The 23696-nt window shown below is 37.2% G+C and overlaps 1 pseudogene; it reads left to right on the forward strand.

Annotated features, from left to right (window-relative positions):
* Positions 1-730: 730 nt before the first annotated feature.
* LOC123823972 overlaps positions 731-23696 on the forward strand; it is a 102569-nt pseudogene continuing 79603 nt past the window's right edge.

The raw sequence follows: 23696 nt of genomic DNA on the forward strand, positions 1-23696 counted from the left end.
TGACAAGGAATAATAACTGCAAGCTATCCAGGTTTTATAACTGGGTGGCATAAGTAAAAAAGTTGAAAGAAATAGACCTGTGAAAGTATTAGACACATTTTTTAAAAATCTGTAATTACCTTTCATGGAAGATTGTTAAAGGCAAAAACCAGGACCATTTACAAAGCAATTAGGTGTTATCCTGGGGAAAACATAACATTAAAAAGAAGATTAGTCAATTGTTCAAAGCCTTTTTGTGTGCCCTGTAGGTCCTGTGCTTGAAATGTGCAATTGAAGAGTTGACCTACTAGGGATCTCTGCTGAGGTTCCACAAGCCGAGGAGCTGATGGCAGAGGATAGCTTCATTACAGTCTGATAATAGCCCAACTCCGCCACTTACTGCAGACCTGAAGTGCCCCCAAACATAATAGGATAGTTTTCCCCATCTGAATTCCAACATCATCGCCAGTCATTGACAAGTGACAAACAGAGGACAAATTCAGCATTACACAGAAATTCCAAGGACACATAAATAAGTTGAGAAGAGTTGATTCTGAAACATGAAGGGTGAGGGATGTGAAGGAAAGACACATGAACAGCAGAGACTGTTCCTCTGGCAGCACTAACCTTGCAATCACCTATTCTGTTTTCCTGAGGGCACTCTATCAGCTGAAGCCTCTCATTCCATAGTTTTCTCACATTTGAGACATTAAATAAAAATCGGGGTCTGGTGATCAGAATGCTTGCTGACATGGCTCATCGGGACTTTGCAACAAGACACTCCAGCAGTGAATTCTCCCCATCTAACGAGAGCACTGTGCTTGGTACTCACTCCCTGGAGCGTGTGTCGGCATTGTTCATTCTATCATCGGCCCCTATGTCCAAGTCCCCAGTTTCCCTGAATTGCTGTTTTATCCTCTCTGCTTTGTCTTCTACTGACCTTCTGAGTCAGCATGTGCTGCTGATTTCCAAGAAATAAAATATCTGTATTCTATGTACATTTGTTCTGAGCACAGAGCCAAAGTGAAACTGTTGACTCATACATTTTTAAGGTTATTACCAGCTCCAACCTTTGGAGGCATGTCCAGTTGAACTATAATGGCTAGTACAAATGGAAACTAAGGAATCTAAAACACAAAATAAATGGACAAACAAAACAGAAACTCTTAGATAACAGAAAACATTTTGATGTTTCCCAGAGGGAGAGAGGTTGGGGATGGATGAAAAAGGTGAAAGGATTAAGATGTACAAATTGCCAGTTATAAAACCAGTCACATGGATGTAAAGTACAGTGTAGGGAATATAATCAATAATATTTTAATAACTATGCATGGTGTCAGATAGGTATTGTACTTATTGGAATTAGCTTATTTGTAAGTTATATAAACGTCTAATCTCTATATTGTACACCTGAAACCAATGTACTATAATATGTCAACTATAACTGAAAAAAATTTAAAATATATTTAAAAAACTAATGCAGTACCAGAATGCAGTTGTCCATTTTAGATTATAGTTAGAAAGATCAGAGTATAAGGGGGAATGTAATAGATTTGTCAGCACAAGTTTCATTATTAGCTTCAGCAAGCCACAATCATTCAATAGCTAAGAACTTTATAACACAATGGTGAAGAACTAATATCAGATCACTTCGACTTGAAACCAAGCTCTTTATTAGCTATGTGACCTTTAGCGACTTATTTAACTTCAAGTTCCAGTTTTCCAAGTCTAAAATGACCAAAATAATAGCATATTGTAATAATGACTAAATGAGATAATCTGAAGATTAGCTTATTGTGAAGAACTCAACAAATGTAAGCTCTGTTAAGAAAGTAAGAAAATGAGCAGAATTAAGGTTCATTTTTCCTAAGTGATTTTCCTAAGGGAAAATTAGTGAAAGTTCAACACATTTAGACTTCCAGAGCAGAGATTCTCAAACTTGAGCATACAATCTGAAGGGCTTGTTAAAACTCTGATTGCTAGAACTCAGCCCCAGAGAATCTGATTCAGTACCTGTGGGGTGGGGCCTGGGAATCTGCATTTCTAACAAGTTCTCAGATAATGCTAATGCTACTAATCTAGGGACTAACTGTTGAGGAACACTGCTCTAGCAAAATGAGAAAGCTAATTAACTATTGGGCACTTATCCTGTGTCAGCCACTCTGTACATCTGTGATATTTAGTTCATTGAAGAGCATTGATCTTGCTCTCCAGTTATAAAAGCCATTTTTCTAAGTCAGTCATAAATACTGCCATTTGGTCTTAGAGTTCAGCTAGTATTAAGACAGTCTCCTGAGCCCTGGCTGAGGTAGCTCAGGGGACTGAGTGTTAGCCTGTAAACCAAAGGGTCTCCAGTTTGAGTCCCAGTCAGGGAACATGCCTGGGTTGTGAGTCAGATCCCCAGGAGGGGGTGCATGGGAGGCAACCACATATTGATGTTTCTCTACCTCTCTTTCTCCCTCCCTTCCCCTCTCTCTATTAAGTAAATTAAAAAAAAAAAAAAGATAATCTCCTGAGCAAGAAAATTATTAGGACTTACATACATATGATTTGAATCAATCTTGGCCTATCATTGTACTTAATAAACAGATTTATTTTTTTAGTATTTTGTTGGGAACCTCCCTGACTGGTATCAGAAACTGAGATCCCCGCCTAGGCTAAGGCTAAGGGAACGCCCTTGGAACCGTAAGCCGGCAAGGAGATAAAAGCTTGTCTTCCTGGCAGAAATGCTGTTTCTGCTACTGAACCCCCAAAAGCTTGGTCGGTTAGCCAAAGACGGGTAAGATTCCCCACGGGGGGAACAACCCAAGCCAGGCACGATCACTTTGGGAGGCCCCCCAAAAGAAGGACTTGGGGGGCTGCAGCAAAAGGGGGGTGATGGACCCTCACTCCTCGGCTTTGACAAAGTCTGAGTTCTCAGCGTCCGGAAGAAAATCTCCTTATCTCTCGGTGGCCTTAGTTCCCGCGCTCCACCTAAGCCTGAAACAAGGACGGGGAAGTACAGCTCGGTACTGGGAAGTGCGGATTTCCCGGGGTGATCAGGCCTAAGAAAGAACATGTAAATTACTGTGAAACCTTCTTGGTTCAAGAATGCTCTCAGTTGAATGAGAAGGGTCTTAGGAGGAAGCTAGTTTGTTCCTCAGCCTTACAGCTCTTTGACCCCCAACTCAATAGACCGGCAGAGTTCTTTGTTTTCTATATGAGTACTGTACTTTACCTGAATTATTATGCAAAATGAGCCTAATAAAAGCAGGTATGGACGGTAAATCAGCGCGCTCCCCACTAGGGGGGGTGGCCATTCTGTCCCTACTTCCCCACAGAAACTGGTTTGTCTCTGTGCATGTTGTTATTTCTCGCGTATTTATTGTCGAGCCATCCACAGCGTTCCGTGGTCACTGCTGGCCGGTGACCCACGCGCAACAGTATTTTAGCATGCTTTGGAGGTTGAATAATATACTCTACGCTACCAAGATTTATATGCCAAAGATTGTCATATTTAAATGAAAAAGGAATACAGGGGAGGAAAATAATTAATAGGTCAGGAAATCAAGTTTATAATAAAAGTATTATTTGTCAATCTTTTCTATTTGACATTAATCCAAGTTTAGATATCAGTAATTGTCATTAGTTATTAGTAGAATTTGAATGAGAGTTTTGTAATTTATATTAACTACTCTCTGATCATTAACAGAAATTTTAAAAATACAAACTCTATAATAAAATAACACTACAAAATAAACTGTAACTTTAAATCTCTATTTAAAAATTCTTATGAGCATTTGGTGGAATGTTATTAAAGAAAAAAGAAAGTTTGTTTGAAATGGAAATGGGATAAAGGACTCTTTTAAACCCCTGAAACTCCATGTTCAAGATGAAAAATGAGGACATTTCTATCCACTTTCATTTAAAATATTACTCAGAATATAATTTTTGGAGTCAGTCAGGTCAATAATGCCACACAAAAGCTTTGTATGAACCTGGTGACCTCATTAATGCCAGCTTCACAGTTTAATAACATTTCATCATATTGAATGTGAAGGTGTAAAGTACAAATTAAACATGGCAATAGGAGTGTGCAATTTCATTTTGCCTTGTTAGAATGCATCTCTTGACTATAGTTAATTTGACCTTCATAGCAATGACCAAGTGAAAAAAGTTTTAAAATAAATGTGTAATAATCCTTTACTTAGTGGATTTTAATACCTTCTGCTTTCAAATCACTAAAGAGTGGCTTTTAGAGCAAAAATTCTTACAAAATGTTTTAGCTTTACTATTACTCAAATAATAAATCAATTGCATGTTCCTACTAACTCTTGGTACCTAAATCATTTGGATTTCCCCGTTCTTCCTTAATATTTAGCTAACCAAGAATATATTCAAAGAGATGCAATCTTGCAAATAAAATGCAAAGTATGACTTGAGAGGAAAGCAATTCATTTCCACTATGCTTCATTTTAAACAACTTTATTTGATTGTTTGAGATACTTTTAAAAAAACAGAAATAAATGAGATTTTGAGAGAAAGGTTGTTGTTGGTAGTAGTTGGAATATTTTTCTTTAACCAAAGCACAAGTTTCATTTTGCCTCTAAAAAACTGAATAATAGATATTCTTCTACACTGTAAAACAAAACCTAATTTTCATGACATTCACTTATTAGCCATATTATCCCATTTAGTCTTTTGTATAAGAACATCTTCTTAAAGTTGAGACTCTTAAGATGATAAGGAAGAAAATGTGATGATGAAGGTTTGCTGATAGCATAAGGAGTTCTAGGTACAACTGATGACTCTGTTCACCAACAATTATGGGAATCAGACTCCCTTACAGACACAGCTATTTTCCATGCTGTGTAATTATTGAACCCCAAGCCCCTTATTGTTAATGTCATTAATTGACCTCCTTCTAACTGTGAGCTATTGTACTGGAGATACAAGCAAACAAACATTGCCCACCCCATCCTCACCTCCCACAATTCAGCCCCCATCAAGAAGGTTAGTAATCTTCTAGGAGAGAAGTTATTTGCACAGTCTGTTTTTATTCTTTGCTGTCTGTCTTCGGCTGGTGCCCTGAACTTCAGCACACTGGGCTTCTGTTAGGTCCTTAAATGCATCATGCTCTCCTCTATCCTAGAACCTGAGTGTGTGCACTTTCCTCTCACTTGGAAAATGCTCTCTGCTTTTACCATGGTACATAGTACTTATTCTTCAGATGTCAGAATAAACATTGCTTTGTCAGGGAAGCCATCCCTAACTCCCTGTTATATGTCCTCAAAGCTCTAAGATGTTTCCATTATAGCACGTAGCACAGCTGATAACCATATATTAGTAGAAATGTTTGATCCACATTCATATTTTCTATCTGTCAACAGCATCACATGTTCTTGATTGCTTTCCATGTGCCATGTACTATGTTGGGAATATATCAGAAAACGTGAAGTCCCCATCATTATGGAACTACCTGATAGTATTGGAGAGGCAAACACATTCATCAAATAAAGATCATAATAAGTGCTATCAGAGAGACAGTCAAGGTTTTGTAACTGAGAAAAGGCTGTTTGATATGATCGAGTCAGGGAATCTGATGCATCAGGGATGAGAGGGGATGCAGAAAGCATATTGTGGACATAGGCAAAGGCCAGTGGAAAAGGCCTTAAGGCCTTAAGGCCTGGAAAAGCTTCTGCTGGTGAAACTGTCAGAGAAGGCAGCAGGACTGGAACTCAGTGAGCAGTGGGGAGAGAACTAAGAGATAAGCATGGAGTAAATTAGACAATAGATCCTGTAGGTCCCCATCCATGGTCAAGGAGATATTTTTTTTTAACTCTGAGCAAACTGAAAAAGTGAAAGTTTAGTACAATCAGGTAAGTAGTAGCACAATAAGAAAGCAGGTAATCCTGCTGAAAGGGAAAGAGTGGTAAGGTGCAAAGAGCATCTGAAGTAACGTTGAGCCAAGCCTTACAGAAAATTCCCCCCCCAAAAAAGTGGTTGTTAAGTCTACACACATGGCCTTTGCAATGGGAAACTTCACAGAAAATTATTTGGAGGAGCTAAGGTCCTTTTACAAACTAATAAATCCTCTCCATGCCCCACCAAAACAGTTCTAATGATAGCAAAGCCTGCTTACAGCAGAAATAAATATTTGTGATGAGCCCAAGTCAGAGGTGGGTTCATTTGTCTAGATCAGGGAACGGCCAGTCAAGTGCTCAAGATATTGAACTACCACATACATGGCTACATAACATTAGAACAAGGGTGACGTCCCAAAGTGGAAGTCCCTGGGGCAGGAGCTGGAGATGGAGATGAAATACACAAGTCGCTGAGTGTTTGCTTCTAGAGTCTTCACCCAAGAAACATCAGGAAGCTCATGATTTCCCTCACCACAGATAAGCAGGATGTCCCAACAGGAAATGAGGAAAACAACTGTCATCAGGTGATGTAGTTATAAAAGGCCTAACTATTGGGACCACAAACAAAAATCTACCATTTTCTGACCTGTCCCCTTCTACAACCTAGACTGCACCGAGAAAATCTATTTGCATAAGCAATAGTAGGCTATTGCTTATAGGTAAGATTACTATTAGTGTACTTTGTACAGAAGTAAATTAAGCCACTAAGTGGCAAACTCTACGAGAAAAGGGACCACCTGATTTGTGCACTAGGACTGGCACAGTGTTTAGCTCATGGTGGGTGCTCAATTAATGTATGTTGAATGAAATACTGTGCACATGATAAAAATGACTGACAAGCCCATCCCAAATAAGCATGAATAATACATACCGTACGAGTGGAGGTGGAGAAATGTTACTGCCCACAAGGATGCTCAGAAAGCTAGCTGGAGTAAAAGGGGACTGAGCTGGACATTGCAGGGTCATGGTGACAATCATGACACATCCCGGGTGCTGTTCTCAGCACTTTAATGTATCACTTTATTGATCTTTATAACAATTCTGTGATAATGCCAGTTATTATCCTAACTCTACAGATGAAGAAGCTAAGAAAGAGATTAGATGTGCTTTTGATAAATAGAAAAAGAGTGAGGACAGCACATTAAGAAGAAGAGGAATAGTAAATTCTAAATTAAAATGCAAATTACCTCACTCATCATTGTCTAGAGTCACCTCCCTCACAGACAGGGTAAATAAAAGATAGTCTTCTGAAGAATATCATAGTTCCTATTTAATAAATTGCCTGAACTCTAAGGGATTCACTTTTTTTAAAAGAATAATCAAATTGAAACATTATTTTACTTTATTTTTCCATTAGGTGCTATCTTTATGTGTGCATGTGTGTGTTTTTCCATTACTATTTAGTTCCCTTATACCCCCTCCCACCCACAATCACCACAACGTCATCCATGAGACCTTTTCTTTTTTTGAAAAATTCCTCCACCCTCTATGTTCCCCCACCCCTTAGCTGTCATCTGTTCTCTATCCATGAGACTGTCTCTATTTTGTCAGTTCAGTTTGTTCATTAGATTCCACATGTGAGTGAAATCATATAGTGTTTGCCTTTCTCCAAATGGCTTATTTCACTTAGCATAATGTCCTCCAGGTCCATCATTATTGTCACAAATGGTAAATCTTTCTACCTTTTTATGGCTGAGTAGTATTCCATTGTGTAAATGTCCCATAGTTATTTCATCTTCTCATGTCTTGATGGACACTTGGGCTGCTTCCATATCTTGGTGCTTGTAAATAATGTGGCAGTGAATATAGGGGTGCTTCTGTTCTTTTGAATTAGTGTCTTAGATTCCTTTAGACATATTCCCAGAGGTGGGATGGCTAGGTTAAAAGGCAGTTTCATTTCTAGTTTTATGAAGTATCTTTATATTGTTTTCCACAGTGGCTGCAGCAGTCTGCCTTCCCACCAACAATGCAAGCTATAGATTCAATGCAATTACTATCAAGATTCCAATGACATATTTCATAGAACTAGAACAAATATTTCAAAAATCTATATGGAACCACAAAATGGGCCATGCATAGCAACAGCCATCCTGAGAAAGAAGTACAAAGTTGGAGGAATCATGCTACCTAATATCAAACTATACCCTAAGGTCATAGTAATCCAAACAGCCTGGTACTGGCATAAAAACAGACACATGAATCAATGGAACAGAATAGAGAGCCCAGAAATAAACCCACACCTCTATAGACAATTAGTATTTGACAGAGAAAGGAAGTATATACAATGGGCTAAAGATAGGTTATTCAATAAATAATGTTGGGAAAATTGGACAGATACGTGAATAAAAATGAAACTAGACCACCTTCTTACACCACACACAATAATAAATTCAAAATTAAAGACCAAAATGTTAGACCCAAGGCCCTGGCTCACGTAGCTCAGTGGATTGAGCACTGGCTGTGAACCAAAGTGTCACAGGTTCAATTCCCAGTCAGGGTACACATCTGGGTTGCAGGCCATGACCCCCAGCAACCACACATTGATGTTTCTCTCTCTCTTTCTCTCTCCCTTCCTTCTTTAAAAATAAATAAATAAAATCTAAAAAAAATTAGTAAAATGTTAGACCCAAAACCATTAAAAAAAAACACAGAAAACATAGGCAGCAAAATATTGAACATTGCTCATAGGAATATTTTGTCAGATATATCTCCCCCAACAAGAGAAAAAAAAGAAAAAACAAATTGGACTACATCAAAGAAAAAAGTTTTTACACAACAAAGGAGACCGTCAACAAAATAAAAAGAAAATCCATGGAATGGGAGAATATATTTGCCAATACATCTGATAAGGGGTTAATATCCAAAATTTATAAAGTACTTAAAACTCAACACCAGTAAAAACCAACAACCCAGTTAAAAAGTGGGCAAAGAACTTGAATGGACACTTCTCCAAAGAGGACATACAGATGGCCAACAGATATATCAAAAGATGTTCAACATTACTAATCATCAGAGAAATACAAATTAAAACCACAATGAGATATCACCTCACACCTGTTAGAATGGCTATCATCAATAAATCAACAAACAAGTGCTGGCAAGCATGTGGAGAAAGGTGAACTCATTTGTTTACTTCTATAATTCCTTGGTGAACTGAGAATCAAAGAATACCCACATCATCCAAGGCTGGAAACGCAAGGTTTTTCTCACTGATTCACTTCCTTTGCTTCCCTCCTCCATTTTTTGTTTTCATTTTTATTGGTTATGCTATTATAGCTGTCCCAATTTTTCTCCCTTTGCCCTCTCCCCCTAGTCCAATCCCCATTCCCATAGTCAATATCCACACCATTGTTCAGGTCCATGGGTAATGCATATATATTATTTGACTAATCCCTTTACCTTCTTTCAACCAGTCTCCATTCCCTCTCTCCCCTCCTACAGCTGTCAGTCTATTTCATTTTTCCATGCCCCTGATTCTATTTTGCTCATTAGTTTGTTTTGTTCATTAGATTCCACTTACATGTTTGTTTATATGGTATTTGTCTTTTGTCGATTGGTTCCTCCTTCACTTTTAAGGAATACATTGGGCCAATGAATAGTCCAGGATAATCTCCCTTTCTGACGGTCAGCTAATTGGCAATCTTAATTCCATCAGCAAAGTCAATTCCCCTTTGTCATGTAATCTAATGGCCACAGGTTAGAGGGATTAGGGCATGCATATGTTTGGGGGACCACTATTCTGGTTGTTACATTTCCTCTCTAGAAAATCAGTTCATCAAGAGAACTATTCTATATGCAACAATTGGCACAGAGTAGATATTCAATATTTATTAGGTGATTGAATGGCTAATGGACAATAGCAACGCCAACACCAATCATAAGTTATTTTATTGAGTGTTGTCTACACTCCATGTAGTTCTTTAAGATCACTGTCTATTTTATTCTGTGTGTGTGTTTGTGTGTGTGTGTCAACAGAACAACCATTACCCAATTGCACTGATAGGCAGCACTGGAAAGATCTTTCTCGATCCTATGGCACTAAATGGTTGATGAATCAAAGAAAAAATGTGCTCAAATAGCATCTCCCTACTACCCTTTTACATTTTGTGACTGTATCTCTAAAGAATTAAGATAAGTAAAGGTTTTCTGTATTGTTATATGCTAACCTAATATATCACAGAACAGAGAAATAGAATATCCCCCAAAAAGGGATGGTGGTGTAGGGATGTTTCCTTAGAAGACCAGATCTGTGAGATGTTATTTTTCCCCCTAAGGCTACCATAATACATTGCCACAGATTGGGTGGTTTTAAAAAAGAAAATTTTTCTCTTTCTCATTTCAGGAGGCCAGAAGTCCAAAATCAAGAGGCTGCTTCCTTCTGGAGTCTCTGAGGGAGAAACTGCCCCATGCCTCTTCCTCTCAGTTTCAGGTGGGTGCACCAGTCCTTGGCGCTCCTGGGCTTGTGGAAGCAGCACTCCGATCTCAGCCTCCACCTTCCTACAGCCTTCTCTATGTCTCACCATGCCTTCTCTCTAATTCAGAATAATTTCTTTTTTTTAATGAGTCATTTTTTGGTGTTGAGTCTTGTAAGTCCTTTACTAAATTTTGGTTATTAACCCCATATCAGACATATTGGCAAATATGTTCTCCTACTCTGTGGGTTGTCTATTATTTTTGTTGATGTTTCTGTGCAGAAACTTTTTAGTTTGATATATTCCCATTTGTTTATTTTTTCCTTTGTTTCCCTTGACTAGGGAGATATATCTGATAAAATATTCCTATGAGCAATGTCTGAGATATTGCTACCTATGTTTTCATCTATAATTTTTATGGTTTTGGCTCTAGCATTTTAGTCTTTAATCCATTTTGAATTTATTCTTGTATGTGGTTTGAGAAGGTGGTCTAGTTTCATTTCTCTGCATGTATCTATCCAATTTTCCCAACACTATTTATTGAATAACCTCTCTTTAGCCCATCGTATGTGCTTGCTTCCTCTGTCAAATACTAATAGACTATAAATGTGTGGGTTTATTTCTGGGCTTTCTATTCTGTTCCATTGATCTATGCATCTGTTTCTATGCCAGCACCATGCTGTTTGGACTACTATGGTCTTACAGTAAGTATAGTTTGATATTAGGTAGCATTTTGTCCTTAGCCCTTTCTCAGGATTGCTGTTGCTATGCATGGCCTTTTGTGGTTCCATATACATTTTTGAAATATTTGTTCTAGTTCTATGAAATATGTCATTGGAATCTTGATAGTAATTGCATTGAATCTATAGATTACTTTGGGTAGCATGGAGGTTTTAATGATGTTAATTCTTCCTGTCCATGAACACAGTATATGTTTCTATTTATTTGTATCTTCTTCAATTTCTTTTTTCAGTGTCTTATGATTTTCTGAGTATAGGTCTTTTACATTCTGGGTTATCTTTATTCCTGGGTACTACATTCTTTTTGAAGGAATTGTCTGTCAATGGGACAACCCAATTAAAAAATGGGCAAAGGACCTGAATAGACACTTTTCCAAAGAGGATATACAGATGGCCAATAAACATATGAAAAGATGTTAAGCATCACTAATCATTAGAGAAATGCAAATTAAAATTACAATGAGATATCACCCCACACCAGTCAGAAAGGCTATCATCAATAAATCAACAAACAAGTGCTAGCAAGGATGTGCAGAAAGGGGAACCCTTTTGCAAACTGCATTCCCCTTTTGTGGGAATGCAGACTGGTGCAACCACCGTGGAAAGCAGTATGGATATATATCAAAAAATTAAAAATAGATGTGCTTTTTGACCCAGCGATCCCACTTCTGGGAACATATCTGAAGAAACCCAAAACCTTGATTCAAAAGAACATGAGCACCCCTATGTTCATTGCAGTGTTATTTACAATTGCCAAGATATGGAAGCAGCCCAAGTGCCTATCAATAGATGAGTGGATAAAACAATTATGGAACATTTACACAATAGAATTCTACTCAGCCATAAAAAAAGAAGGAAATTTTACATTTTGCAATAGTATGGATGGACCTGGAGAACATTATGCTAACAAATAAGCTAGTCAGAGAAAGACAAGTACCATGTGATTTCTCATATGTGGAATCTAATAAACAAGCTGAAATGACAATCAAAATAGAGCTAGCCTTATAGATAGAGAGCAGAATGACAGCTGGTGGGAGCAATGGAGGTTAGGGAGTACAGCAGTCATGCAAAAAGAAAAAAGAAGACTCATAGACATGGACAGCAGTGTGGTGATTGCAGTGAGGAGGTTATTAGTGGGTTAAATGGTAATGGAAACATAATATAAAAATAAAGAAAAATAAGAATAATTTATCTCAAGATCCTTAACTAATTCTTATCTGCCAAAGATCATATTTCCAAAAATGGTCACATTCTGAGTTCCTGTGTAGTCAAGAATTTTGGGAGAACACAATTCAGCCCACTGAAGATGCCATTCTTTCTCCGTGCTTAACAAGGGCAGAGTTTCTCTAGGCTCCAAAAGGCAACAGAGAGTGATGTGCTTGGGTCTGGAATGATAGTGTAACACTTTCTACTGTATGTTTAACTGAGTCTATGCAGACATTTCTCTTTCTTTCTCCTACATAATGGCTTTGAAATTCTTCTTTGAAAGAAAAATCTCCTGTGTGAATATAGCCCTTCATATAGTTTATCTTTATCAAAACCTCAGGAAACTTAAACCATAAAGAAATTTCCAAAAGCACTATCAGGTTGAATGAAATCCATAAAGGTTCCAAAACAAGAATATAGCCTGGGGTTTGTGCCCTCACCATTCATGAGGCTTCTGGCCTTCCGGAAAAAGAGGCCCAGCACAAATGGACTGCATGTGAATGGACGTAAATGTTGGCTTACAATAGTGGGAATCACAAATACTTATTGCAGCTTTCAGCTGGGTGGGCTTCTCTTTTTTAATGTGACTCGGTTTTTTTCTATAGTTGGTGATTGGAGAAATACCTTTTGTTTAGCTTAGCACAGGAAGAAGGGCCATGGTGTCTCATCATAATGGGAAGTGAACAGATGGAGCCCCAGGTGGCACAGACCTGAAGGTCTTTTCCTAACATAAAACTTAGGGCTTCACTGTTATGAAATATCAGTGAAGGCTAAGTGTTGGCTTAAAAAAAAACAAGGTCAAATTCTGCCTTGCTCAGGCAACAATCCCTGATGCTCCATTATTCCCTTTGTTCCTTACAACGGGATGGAGGCTTCCTTTATAAAGCTTTATGAGAGAATAAAATGGTAAATGATTTTAAAAGTCCCCAGATTGCACTTAGAAATCTGATGGGACTCTGCAAACCTTCTTCCCATCTAATTCTATGACTTTAAGCACAAGGAAATTTGGGAAATATTCCAATAAAATACATATAAAAAAAGTAAATGTTAACTTTATTTGCTACATTTTTTGTACCATTTCATTAAGGTGAATTAAAGAATGTATTCACTATTGAAGAGTCAGGACTTTGAAGTTCTGCTGCTTTCCTATGTTCTCTTTATTGCCAAAACCCCCAAAACTAATTCTTTACAAAATATGGGGTGGGCAAAAGTAGGAGTATAGTTGTTTGTAATAAATAATGCAATAATTAATAAATAATGATTAATACAAGAATACACTCTATATTTCATGTACTCACAACTGTAAACCTACTTTTGCCCAACATGCAGTAATCATTTTTATGTCTGAAATGCAGAAAAAGAGGTTTTAACCTCTATACTAATGTGCAGTGCTTTGCACATACTAAACAACCTGTAAAAAATTAGTTGAGACAGAGATAGAAACCACCCTTCAGAAACTAACTGATCAGATATTGGAATAAAATTGACAAAAAGAAGTCCCATCCTTTCTTCCAGATTGGGAGAGTTCTAGCTCTTGGTGCAGGAATAACCCTTTCTCTTATGAAACTCTGTCACACAGGGGTATATTTAGAAGAAAAGGGAAGAATTGTTCAGACTCTGGAATTTTATAAATTATAGCCAAGAAAAAAATTATATAAAATAAGACAACACTGATCTATTTCACTTCAAAGCTGCTTCATGCTTTCAAACCACCTCATACGTGCTAAATTTCTTAGTGTTATGATATGTCATTTTTTGGCCTCCAAGGAAATTTGAACAACTGCACTGAGCAATCAATAAAAATTATTTTCCTTTTCAGAACACCCAAGTGATCTTTTCTAACTTTGTTTTGAGTCACTCAGAGTAAGCTTTTTACAGTTCCTGTGATGTGTGCTTCTATAAAGAAACAACTTTGTTCTGATAATCCTGGATTATAGGATTATTGGAAAAAGCGTGCTGAGGTACATGCAGCTGGAGAAGAGATGGCATTTAGATGATAACTGGAGCCACATTCCAGTGACGATAACAGGGTACTGGTTTGGGGAAACCAGTAATGAATGTTAAATGTGTAAATCTAATCATTGTTTCTAAATGACTTAGAGCTGCAGTTCTGGCTTTTAAAGACCCAGATGCTAACCTGTACTGAAACTGATGGGAAGTAGACTAGTAGAAAATGATGTATTTTTTAAAGTGCTTGACCAAGTGTGTCTTCTTTGTAATTCTTTGAAAAAAAATTTCCAAAATATCACCAAAGCTAACACAACAAATATATATGTACCCACTACTCAGAGTTAATATTAATGTTGTATCATATTTGATTCAGATCTGTTTTTGTAAAAGATCAAAAACACTACAGATAAAAGTGACCTCTTCTCTGAACCCCTCCCCGGGCCTATGCTGCCCTCTCTATCCACAGCATAGATCACTAGCCAATATGTGTTTAAGTATGCAGTCCATATTTTTATGTATTTTTAACTAATATGTATTTGAAAACAATAAATACATACATAGTGTTTTTAAGAATATTTTATTGTTGTTCTATGACAGTTGTCCCAATTCTCCCCCTTTGCTCCCTCCACCCAGCCCACCCTCCACTCCCACAGTCAGTCCCCATCCTGTTGTCCATGTCCAAGGGACTAGTTCCTCAACTAGCCCCTTCCCCTTCTTTCTTCCCTTATCCCTCACCCCTCTCCACTCTGGTCTCTGCCAGTCTATTCCCTGTTTCCATGCCTCTGGTACATAGTGTTTTTTAAATTTACACAAATGTTATTTTATTCTATGTAACATTTTACAATTTGCTTCTGCTTTGACTCCACTTGAGGTATTTTGAAATCCATTCATATACATTTATATTTTTCATTTACTTTGCTATACTATATCCTGAATAAACAATTTATTTGTCCATTTCTCTTATGATGAGAATTTGAGGGGAGTCTGTTCCTTTTATAAATAATGTTGTCATTTGTACAGTTACATAACCTAGAATTTTCTAGGAGATATATCTAGAAATGGGATACTTGAATCAAAGTATAGATGCATTTTCAACTGTAATAGATAATGCCATGGTGCTCTACAATTAACACTATCACTGGCATTGTATGAAAATTCCTGTTTCCCAAATTTTCTGCAGATACATAATTTGTTGTTTTGATTGGGTTTAAATTAAATCTCAAGCCTTTATTTTGCTTTATCTATTCTATTCTAATCCTTCTGTTTTGCTTTGTTTTATCTATTATAAAACTAAAATGTTAATATAGATTTATTAATAATCTTTCTCTAACACAATATTAGTGCAAAATTACTTATTGTGCTCCTATATTTCATAGGAATGCTCTAAAGTCTTACCACTAAATACTATGTCACAGTTCTGTTCTGAACATCCCCTTCTCATCTTAATTTACAACCTATTTTTAACATAAATACATGCTGTTTTATTGACTGATGCTTACTTTGTAACTGCAGGAAATTACTGTATAATTTTTTTAATCTTTAAATTGTGTGGATTAGATTAATACATTTTTGTGAATGTGAACTAAACTTCCATTCCTTGTATAAATCCTATTTTTTCTTTTTATTTCTTTTAAACTTCTATATTTTGTTGTTAAAATTATATTAAGGATTCTGAAACTATGTTTGTAGACTGTATGTTTATAGTTAAATAATATTGTACTATAATTTTATTTTCATGTATTATCTCTAATCAATTTTGTCATCAAATTTATACTAACCTAATAAAATAAGCTAGATATTTCTTTACCTATTTTTTCCCAAGAACAGGAATTATCTATTTCTTAAAACTGTAGCAAAATTTACCTATAAAATTTCCCAAACCAAGAGTTCTTGTCAAGATGGCAAAGTAGGTAAATACTGTGCTTGCTTCCTCCCATGAGCACATCAAAATCACAACAAAATTACAAAAGAATCAACCTGGAGAACCATCTAAAAAAAAGCTGAACAGATGTCCTATAACTAAGGATGTAAAGAAGTCACGTGGAAACTGGTCGGAGGGGGCAAAGATGCAAAACAGTCTGGCCCCACACCCATATGGGGTGGTTTAGAATTGAGTTGGATATCTCCAAAGTACCCCCTCAGGAGCAAGGCATCACAGCCCCACCCAGGCTCTCCAGGCTGCAGCACCAGTGCCAGGAAAAGGAGCCCCCACAACATCTGGCTATAAAAATCAATAGGGACTTTGTCCATCCAGGTGAGAGAGAAGGCTCTGGAAACACAGATATCCTTTAAAGGGCTAATGAATAGATTTGCTTTCTCACAAAGACTCTCCCCAGGCTCCAGCAGAGAGACAGCAGCTCAGGGGACTGGAGACATACAGGAAGACACTGAGTTATATGGTATCAGGATGAAAGCTAGAGGGGAAACCATCATTGTTCTTAGGTTGAGCTCTCCCTTCCACACAACCAAATCATAATCTGCATTCACCTGCTGAATACCACCCACTCAACCTTGGTGACTCCCTGAGACCCCACCTCACCCAACTTGCATACTACCAAAAGCTTTTTCAGTGGCGAAGCCTTATGGGCAGGTGGCAGGCAGGAGCAGGCCCCAGAATACCCTGAGCCTCTTGCTGAGTGGCCTCAAGAGCAGTGTGGGTGGCAGCAAGCCTCAGGTCATAGTATGGCCTCTTACACACCCCTCCAGCCCTAGCACACAAAGCTACTAAATGTGTATCACTTTTTAGCTCTTACCAGATAGCACTGGGCTGGTCACAGGCAGCAGTTGACTTTGGTCTGCACTGGAGCCCATCCCAAGAGGTTCCAGAACCAACAAACCTGGTGGTCTGCTTCAGACACAACAGAATACCACCTGATTAGCTCCACAAGTGGAATGACCAAAGGGTAATCTTGTCAGGCACCAGAGCCTGCTGGGGAGAATTCTGCCCTGTGAGGTCAGGCCCCACACAACAATTCATACTCCGTGGTTATGGCTGATACTTACAGCCAGTCAGCCTGAGGGTTAATGCCACCAATTGATTTTCCAACAGTAATCAAGGCTCAACTAATACTGGCACACAGAATACACACAAGGGACATTTCTGGAGCATCTGGTTCAGATGATCAGAAAGACTGCCACTGAAACCCACAGGACACCTCCTATGCAAAACTACCTGACAAGACAGAAAGACATAAAAGATTGACTTAATATATACAAAAAGACAAAGAAAGACAATCAAATGGGGAGACAAACATGTCTCAAATGGAAGAAGAGAAGGAAACTCCAGAAACAGAAGTGAATGAAATAAAGGGAAGCAAGTTGCCAGATACAAAGTTCAAAACATTGATTATAAGGATGCTCAAGAAACTTAGTGAGAACTTTGACAAAGATTTAATAAGAATAAAAAAGGTGTAAAAATCATTTATAAAAATTCAGAAATGAAGAATACAATAACTGCAAAGAAGAACACACTAAAAGAAGTCAACAGTAGATTAGGTGAAGCAGAGGATAAAATCAGCAATTTGGAAGACAGGTAACAGAAAGTACAATCAGAATGCAAAAACAAAAAAAAAAGTATTTAAAATGAGGATAGTTTAAGGCACCTCTGAAACAACATAAAGCATAACAATGTTTACATCATATGGGCAGCAAAAGGGAAGAGAAAGAGCAACAAATTGAAAACAGATTTGAAGAAATCATGAGAGAAATCTTCACTTACCTGGTGAAGGAAATAGACATATAAGTCCAGGAAGCTCAGAGAGTACCAAACAAGATAAACCCAAGAAGGCCCATACCAAGAAATATCACAATTAAAAGAGCAAAAGGTCAAGACAAAGAGAAAATTTTAAAAACAGCAAGAGAAAGTTAACAACAGGGCAACTCCCATAAGCCTGTCAGCTAATTTCTCAACCAAAACTGTGCATGCCAGAAGTATTGGAACAAAATATTTAAAGGGATAAAAAGCAAGGACCTATAACCAAGACTACTCTACTCAGCAAGGCTATCATTTACAATTAAATGAGAGATGAAAATCTTTTCAGACAAGAAATAGCTAAAATAGTTTATCACCACCAAACCAGTATTATAAAAAATGTTAACAGGATTTTTTTCAGAAGAAAAAGGAAAGAAACATAAATATAAATAATTTAATGTCAATAACTACATACCTATCGATATAATGTAAATGAATTAAATGCTCTAATCAAAAGACATAGGATAGATGGATGAAGAAAACAAGACCCTTATATAATAAGAGATCCATTTCAGAGTGAAAGAAACACAGAGACTGAAAGTAAAGGGATGGAAGAAGATATTTTATGCAAATGGAAAACAGAAATAGGTGGGATAACAATACTGACATCAGACAAATAGGCTTTACCAAAAAGGTTATAAGAGACAAAGAAGGACATTGCATAATAATAAGTGGATTCAACAGGAGAAGGGGATATAATCCTTATAAACTTTCATGCACCCAACCTTGGAGCACCTAAATATATAAAGCAAATGTTTATGGACATAAAGGAAGAAATTGATAGTAACACAATCATAGTAGAGGACGTTAATACCCATTGACATCAGTGGATACATCATTCAGACAGAACATCAATAAGGAAACAGAAACCTTAAATGATAGACACATTAGATCAAATCAATATAATTGACATTTTTAGAGCATTTCACACCAAAGCAACAGAACATACATTCTTTTCAAGTTCAAATAAAACATATTCCAGGGTAGACCACATGTTAAAACAGAAAACAAGTTCAATAAATTTAAGAACATTGAAATCACATCAAGCATCTTCTCCAAACACAATGGTATAAAACTAGAAATCAATTATAAGAAAACAACTGAAAAACACACAAATACATAGAGACTACAATAAATGTGTTAACAATAATATCAAGGAAGAGATCTAAACATACCTTGAGGCAAAAGAAAATAAAAACACAATAACCCAAATTTTATGGGAAACAGCAAAAATTCAAGAACTACAGGCGTATCTCATGAAACAAGAAAATTTCAAAAAAAACAACTTAACATACAAAGGACTAAGAAAAAGAACAACCAAGCCCAAAATATGCAGAAGAAAGGAAATAATCAAGATAAGAGCAGAAATTAATAGTAATAAAAAATAACACAAAAGATCAACGAAACCAAGAGCTGATTTCTTTGGAAAGATACACAAACTGAATAAATCTTTAATAGACTCAACAAGAAAGAAAGAGAGAAGACCCAGGTAAAATCAGAACTGAAAAAGAAGTAACAACTGATACCACATAAGTACAAATGATTACAAGATAACTGAACTTTCACTGAAGATGTCAGCATAGGCAAACACAGCTCACCTCCTCACACAACCACATCAAGATTACAACTAAAATATAGAACAACTATTACTCAGAACCATCAGAAATCAAGTTGAATTGAAGCCTAACAACTATGGAAGCAAAGAAACCATAACCATCCAGACAAGTAGAAGGGTCAGACATGCAAAACTGGCTGGTCCCACATCACATATGGTGGATAAAAATTCAGGAGGAATATCTCGAGAGAGAGGAGTTCCAGCCACACACCAGGCCTCCTAGCCCAGGGTTCCAATGTCAGGAAGATAAGTCCCCATAACTTCTGGCTGCAAAAACCAATAAGGACTGAGTCAGTGAGAGAAACTTCTGGAGTCCCAGGTAATTTCTCTTAAAGAACCACACACGGACTTACTCAGTCTCACTCCCTCTGAGCTCCAGAATGAGGGTAGCAGTTTGAAAGACAACAATGGAATATAGGGAGGAACTGAAGTGTCCAGAATCAAGGCAGGAACTGGAGGACAACATTCTCCCAGACAAAAAAGCAGACAGAGGCCATGGGCCTGTTCCTGAACCTTCCCCCCACAGAACCACAGAGCTGGCAGGCCAGTGCCATATCTGAGACTCCATCAAACTGGTTTACACTGTTTGCCCTGCTCTGGAGATACCCTGAGGTTCTAGTCCACCCAATTTGCAGCTGTTAACAGTAGCTTTTCTATATGAATGACTGGTTTGGCTCATACTTCACAACTTCCTAAATCTTATCAAACAAGCAATAGCTGGCCTCAGTAAGCCCCCAGCAACTGTACTTCTGGCTTAGTGGCCCCCGGACCACCACTAGCAGCAGCCAGACTAGATTCACAGCTTGGCTTCTCCTGAGAACCTCCAAGACCAGCACAAGTAGCAGCCATCTTAGACTGCTGTATAGCTCATGCAGAGTGGTGCTGGGAAAAATGCAGGTGGGGGCTGAATCTGGCCTGTACCACCTGGGAAATGCCAGAGCCTGCATACCCAGCAGACAGCTACAGACCACGTCAGAGCACCACTAACTGCCCTGAAAAGCTGATCCTCCAGGGAGGACAGAGGTTGGTGGTCAGGGGTCACAACCAGTCCGTGCAACTGATTGACCTGAGCAAATTCCTCCCATTGACCTACCAACAGCAACCAAGACTCAACAACAAGAGGGGTGTATTCTCAGTCCACATGAACGGCACACCTCAAGTACACATCTTGGGTGATAGGGGAGGCTGTGACACTAGAACCTACAGGATACTTACTATATTAGGCCACACTACCAAGAACAGGGAGTCATAGCAGCTCCACTGAATACATAGAAACAAACACAAGGAGGCTGTCAAAATGAAGAGACAAAGAAACATGGCACAAATGAAATAACAGATCAAAACTCCAGAAAAAGGACTACATAAAATAGAGGTAAGCAATCAACCTGATGCAGAGTTCAAAAAACTGGTTATAAGGATGCTCAAGGAACTTAGTGAGGACCTCAACAGTATACAAAATATCCAGTCAGAAATGAAGGATACACTATTGAAATAAAGAACAATTTACAGGGAAACAACAGTAGAGTGGATGAAGCTGAGAATCAAATCAATAATTTGAAACATAACAAAGCAAAAAACAACCTATCAGAACAACAAAAAGAATTGAAAAGCCAAAAAATGAGGATCATATAAGTAGCCTCTGAGACAAATTCAAGAGGTCCAACATTCACATCCTAGGGGTGCCAGAAGAAGAGAAAGAGTGAGAAATTAGAAATCTATTTGATAAAATAGTGAAAGAAAACTTCTTTAATTTGGTGAAAAACATACATGCAAGTCCAAGAAGCACAGAGAGTCCCAAACAGACTGATATGAAGAGGCCACTCCAAGTCACATCATAATTAAAATGCCAAAGATTAAAGATAAAGAGAGAATCCTAAAAGCTGCAAGAGAAAAGAGGTTAGTTACCTCCCCTACAACAGGGAAGTTACCATAAGACTGTCAGCTCATTTCTCAAAAGACACTTTGCAGGCTTGAGGGGATTAGCGAGACATATTCAAAGTCAAGAAAAGCAGGACCTACAGCCAAAATTGCTCTCATTTAGAGCTATCATTTAGAGCTACCAGCAGAGCTATCATTTAGAATGGAAGGGCAGATAAAGTGCTTCCCAGACAAAAAAATACTAAAGGTGTTCATTATTACCAAACCATTATTATATGAAATGTTTGAGGGACTTATTTAAGAAAAAGAAGGTAAAAACTATGACCAATAAAATGGCAAAAAAATCCATATCAACAATTGAATCTAAAAAAAACAACTAAGCAAACAAGATGAACAGAGACAGAATCATGGATATGGAGAGCACTTCGATGCTTGCCAGATGGAGAGGGCTGTGGGGAAATGGGTGAAGAGGTGAGGTGATTAAGAAGTACAAATGAGTAGTCACAGAATAGCCATGGGTATGTAAAGTATAGTACAGGAAATGGAGTAGCTGAAGAACTTATATGCATGACCCATAGACATGAACGATGGTGTGGGGATTGCCTGAGGGAGTGGGAGTTGCTGAGTGGAGGGGGGCAAGACGGAAAAATCAGGACAACTGTAATAGCATAAACAATGAAATATAATTGAAAGATAAGAAAGTACAATGGACAATTAAAGTTATTAAATTGAATAATCTGTAAAAAATTGATAAATTCCTAGAAATAATTTTCTGAGATGAAATCAAGGGGAAAAAACACAGAAAAATCTGAATAGTACTATTATTACCAATGTAATCAAGCAGTAATCAAAATACTCCCAAAAAGCAAAATTCCTGGACCAAATGGCTTCAGAGGTAAATTTTTCCAAAAATTCAAAAAAGCATTAATATCTACCTTTCTTAAAATATCCAAAAAATTCAAGAGGAGAAAGCTCCCAATCACATTTAGAATATACTAATTACAAAACCAGACAAAGACATTACTAAGAAAGAAAATTATAGACCAATACTCCTAATAAGCATAGATGCAAAAATCTTCCACAAAATATTAGCAAACCAAATTTAGAAATACATTAAAAAGATCATACACCAGGAAAAATGGAATTTATTTCTGGGATCCAAGGATAATTCAATATGTGCAACTAATTTAATGTGGTACATCACATAAACCAAGTGAAGGATTAAATCACATGGTCATACCAATAGATGCAGAAAAAGCATTTGACAAATCCAGCATCCATTTACAATAAAAACTCTCAGCAAATTGGGAATAGAGGGAACACACTTTGACATAATAAAGGCCATATATGACAAACACATAGCTAACATCATATTCAATGGGGAAATCTAAAAGTGTTTTCCATAAGATCAGGAATATGACAAGGATATTCACTTTCACCACTCTTACTCAGTGTAGTACTAAAAGTCCTAGCCACAGCAATCAGATAAGAAAAGGAAATAAAATGCATCTGTATTGGAAAGAAGTAAAGCTCTTATTATTTGTGGATAGCATGATACTATACATAGAACTAAAAAATTCACCCAATAACAATTGAAACTGCTGAAGTAATTCAAGTAACGTACCAGGATACAAAACTAATATTCAGAGATCAGTTGCATTTTTATATACCAATAACAAACTACCAGGAAGAGAAATTAAGAAAACCCATTTACAATTTGATCAAAAAATAAAATACCTAGAAGTAAATTTAACCAAGGAGGTGAAGGCATGTACTCAGAAAATTATAAAATATTGCATAAAAAAATTCAAGATACAAATAAATGAAAGCATGTATCATGTTCATGGATAGAAAGCATTAACATGGTTAAAATGTCCATAATACCATAAGCAATCTATATATTCAATGCAATTTCTATCAAAATACCAATGTCCTTTTTCACAGAGCTGGAGCAAACAATCCTAAAACCTATATTGAACCACAAAGGAATAGCCACAGCAATCTTGAGAAGGAAGAATAAAGTTGGAGGTATCCTGCTACATGATATCAAACTATACTACAAGGCTATAATAATCAAAACAGTATGGTACTGGCATAAAAACAGACACAAATCAATGGAACAGAGTAGGGAGCCTAACAATAAACTCAAACCTATATGGTCAATTAATCTATGACAAAGGAGCCAAAGAATACAATGAATAAAGACAGTCTTTTCAATCAATGTTTTTGGGAAAATTGGACAGATTTATGTAAAAGTGAAAC

Source organism: Phyllostomus hastatus, unplaced genomic scaffold, assembly GCF_019186645.2.
Source record: "Phyllostomus hastatus isolate PE091 unplaced genomic scaffold, TTU_PhHast_1.1 phas_contig_524, whole genome shotgun sequence".
NCBI lineage: Eukaryota > Metazoa > Chordata > Mammalia > Chiroptera > Phyllostomidae > Phyllostomus > Phyllostomus hastatus.